The sequence below is a fragment of the Nicotiana attenuata genome, unplaced genomic scaffold, assembly GCF_001879085.1.
Source record: "Nicotiana attenuata strain UT unplaced genomic scaffold, NIATTr2, whole genome shotgun sequence".
Classification (NCBI taxonomy): Eukaryota; Viridiplantae; Streptophyta; class Magnoliopsida; order Solanales; family Solanaceae; genus Nicotiana; species Nicotiana attenuata.
Window position 1 is genome coordinate 160,011 of NW_017671366.1, and position 4,734 is coordinate 164,744.

Sequence of the window (4,734 nt, forward strand, 5' to 3'; positions counted from 1 at the left end):
TGAAGAAGAGGCAGAAGAATTCTTGAAGAAGATGAAGGCACAAGATTATTCCGTTGTAGAACAGCTGAGAAAGACCCCAGCACAGATCTCATTGCTATCATTATTGATCCACTCAGATGAGCACCGCCAGGCATTGATGAAAATTTTGAATGAAGCCCATGTTCCTGATAAGATTTCTGCGAACCATCTAGAGAAAATAGCAAACAAGATTTTCGAGGTCAACAGGGTTACATTTTCTGATGATGAGCTGCCTTTGGAAGGCACTGAGCATAATAGAGCACTCTACCTCACGGTGAAATGTGAAGACTCTGTGGTCACCCGGGTGCTGATTGATAACGGGTCCAGTGCAAACATCTGCCCTGTCTCCACCCTGGAAAAGTTAAAGGTGGACAGTGAGAGAATCCACAAGAATAGTATTTGCGTGCGAGGATTTGATGGAGGAGGAAAGGACACAGTTGGGGATATAGTGTTGGAACTGACGATAGGTCCGGTTGAATTTACTATGGAGTTCCAGGTGCTCGACGTGGCTGTTTCTTACAATCTCTTGCTAGGCCGACCCTGGATTCATGCAGCAAAAGCAGTGCCATCTACCTTGCACCAGATGGTCAAATTCGAGTGGGACAGGCAAGAGATTGTGGTGCATGGGGAAGATAGTTCGTGTGCTCTGGGTGGTGCCATTGTGCCTTTCATAGAAGCTGAGGATGACAAAGGTCCATGGGTTTATCAAGTCTTTGATACGGTATCGTTTGAAAAGATCCCGGAAGGGGAGCGTATTCCTGTGCCAAAGGTAGCTGCTGCATCCGTCATGGTTGCGTCGGAAATGCTGAAGAACGGATTTGTACCTGGAAAAGGCTTGGGTGCTTCTTTGCAAGGCATCGTACAGCCGGTATCCCTTCCTGGAAACCTGGATACTTTTGGTTTAGGCTTCAAGCCCACTGCTGCAGACATAAGGCGAGCTAGAAAGATGAAAAAGAAAGCATGGACCCTTCCAAAACTTATTCCCCGCCTCTCCCGTTCCTTTGTCAGGCCTGGTACTAAGAAGCGCCTAGCAACAACAATGCCCAGTTGTGTGATTGATCCCGACAAGGAGCTGATCGAGAGGTTTGAAAAGCTGTTTGATGAGGTGAATGTGTTGGAGGCCGGAAAAGGTCCAAGCAAGGCAGATGTTCAGTTCGTGGGGCCCCAGGCAAAGCTTAACAATTGGGAAGCAACTCCCCTTCCTACCCGGAGGGAGTCTTGGTAGTTAGTTTTGATTTCCTTTTAGTTTAATCTGGATTATTTCCAAGTTGTAATTCGGATGCTATGTTCCGTCCATTTGGATGAGTTAAACCTTGTTATCTTAAATGTTAATGAAATGCAATTTTCCTCCTTTTTCATTCCTGATAGTTTTTATTTTGTCTTTCTTTTCCTTCTTGTACAGTCCCTTTTACGTTGGTTTCAGTGATGTGTCATGCATGAGGAGTCTTCGGCCCAGTCTTAAATGCCAATCTAACACCGAAATAATAATACAAGAAATTGAGTGTTATGACGAAATAGAATATGATGATGAGGAAGCTTGTGAGGAAATCAGTAAAGAATTAAGCCATTTTGAAGAAAAACCCAAACCTAATCTGAATGACACGGAGGCAATCAATTTAGGGGATCAGGAGAATGTACGGAAAACAAAATAAGTGTCCATTTGGAACCTCAGCTCAAAGAAGAGATAATTAAAGCGTTGTTTGAGTACAAAGATGTTTTTGCGTGGTCATATGACGATATGCCTGGTTTAAGCACTGATTTGGTGGTCCACAAATTGCCCACCGACCCAGCAAGCCCTCCCGTCAAGCAAAAGCTAAGGAAATTTAAAACAGACATTAGTGTAAAAATCAAAGAAGAGGTCACCAAGCAGTTTGAGGCAAAGGTCATCCGGGTCACGCGGTATCCCACTTGGTTAGCCAATGTTGTGCCTGTGCCAAAGAAGGATGGAAAGACCCGAGTGTGCGTAGATTACCGTGATCTCAATAATGCGAGTCCAAAAGACAACTTCCCACTGCCAAACATCCATATATTCATTGACAATTGTGCCAAACATGAGATTGGTTCTTTCGTGGATTGTTATGCGGGCTATCACCAGATTTTGATGGATGAGGAGGATGCGGAAAAGACGGCATTCATCACGCCTTGGGGAACATATTGTTATAGGGTCATGCCATTTGGGTTGAAGAACGCAGGGGCAACGTACATGAGGGCGATGACCACCATGTTCCATGACATGATACGTCGGGAAATTGAGGTCTATGTAGACGACGTGATCATAAAGTCAAGGATGCAATGTGACCATGTCAAGGATCTGAGGAAGTTTTTTCAGAGGCTCCGCAGGTACAACCTCAAGCTTAATCCAGCGAAGTGTGCGTTTGGAGACCCATCTGGGAAGTTGTTGGGGTTTGTGGTAAGTCGACGCGGTATTGAGTTAGACCCATCCAAGATCAAAGCCATTCAGGAGCTACCTCCGCTAAGGAACAAGAAAGAGGTGATGAGTTTTCTTGGCAGGTTGAATTATATCAGCAGGTTCATTGCCCAGCTCACAACGACTTGCGAGCCCATCTTTAAGCTGCTAAAGAAAGATGCTGCGGTCAGATAGACGGATGAATGTCAAGCAGCATTTGACAAGATTAAGGAGTATTTGGCTAGTCCACCTGTGTTGGTCCCGCCAGAGCCGGGAAGACCCTTGATCCTTTATCTGACAGTTTTAGATAACTCTTTTGGTTGTGTACTGGGGCAGCATGACATCACAGGAAAGAAAGAGCAGGCGATTTACTACCTCAGCAAGAAGTTCACATCGTATGAGGTGAAGTACACTCAACTTGAGAGGACGTGTTGTGCCTTAACCTGGGTAGCGCAGAAGTTGAAACATTACTTGTCATCATATACCACCTATCTCATCTCTCGGTTGGACCCGTTGAAGTACATTTTTCAGAAGCCCATGCCCACAGGGAGGCTGGCGAAGTGGCAAATCTTGCTTACGGAGTTTGATATTGTCTATGTGACCCGGACTGCAATGAAAGCACAAGCGTTGGCTGATCATTTGGCCGAGAATCCAGTTGATGATGAATATGAACCTTTGAAGACATACTTCCCCGATGAGGAGATAATGCATGTTGAAGAATTGGAACAAGTCGAGAAGCCAGGATGGAAACTGTTCTTTGATGGGGCTGCCAACACCAAAGGTGTCGGGATAGGAGCAGTACTGATTTCCGAGACAGGGCAACACTACCCTGTTACGGCTTAACTTCGCTTCTATTGCACCAATAACATGGCTGAATACGAGGCATGTATCTTGGGTTTGAGATTGGCTATAGACATGGGTGTCCAGGAAATCTTGGTCATGGGTGACTCGGATCTTCTAGTACACCAGATTCAGGGTGAATGGGAAACACGAGACTTGAAGCTCATACTGTACCGGCAGTGTTTGCATGAACTTTGTCAACGGTTTCAATCAATAGATTTCAGGCATATTCTAAGGATTCATAATGAGGTTGCAGACGTTTTGGCTACTTTGGCGTCAATGTTGCATCATCCGGATAAGGCTTATGTGGACCCTTTGTAGATTCAGGTCCGCGATCAGCATGCTTATTGTAACATGGTGGAAGAAGAACTTGATGGTGAACCGTGGTTCCATGATATCAAAGAATACCTCAGGATGGGAATATATCAAGCACAGGCCACAGGGGATCAAAAGAGGGCAATTCGACGCTTGGCAAGCGGATTTTTCTTCAGTAGAGGAGTGTTGTACAAAAGAACTCCAGATCTTGGTTTTGAGATGCATAGATGCTAAACAGGCTACAGTTATCATGACCGAGGTACATGCGGGAGTTTGTGGACCTCATATGGGTGGATATGTATTGGCAAAGAAGATTCTCCGAGCAGGTTATTATTGGCTTACTATGGAACGGGATTGCATCAGTTTCGTGCACAAGTGTCATCAATGTCAGGTACATGGAGATTTGATTCATTCTCCACCATCTGAGTTGCATACAATGTCGGCACCATGGCCTTTCGTTGCTTGGGAAATGGACGTCATTGGGCCGATCGAGCCAGCAGCGTCGAATGGGCACAGGTTTATTCTGGTAGCCATTGATTATTTCACTAAGTGGGTTAAAGCGAAAACTTTCAAGTCTGTGACCAAAAAGGCAGTGGTCGATTTTGTGCATTCAAATATCATCTGTCGGTTCGGAATCCCGAAGGTAATCATCATGGACAATGGGGCCAATCTCAACAGTCATTTGATGGTGGAGACATGTCAGCGGTCTAAGATCACGCACCGCAATTCCAACCCATATCGTCCTAAGGCGAATGGAGCGGTCGAAGCAGCTAACAAGAACATCAAGAAAATACTTCGGAAAATGGTAGAAGGGTCCAGGCAATGGCATAAGAAGTTAGCTTTCGCCCTGTTAGGCTACCGCACTACTGTTCGTACCTCAGTAGGGGTGACTCCTTATTCACTGGTGTACGACACTGAGGCAGTAATACCCGCAGAAGTTGAAATCCCGTCCCTTCGGATTATCGCCGAGGTGGAAATTGATGATGTTGAATGGGTCAAAGCCCGTTTGGAGCAACTAAGTTTGATTGATGATGTTGAATGGGTCAAAGCCCGTTTGGAGCAACTAAGTTTGATTGATGAAAAGAGATTGGCAGCAGTATGTCATGGACAGTTGTACCAACAGAGAATGGCGAGGGCATACAACAAGAAGGTGC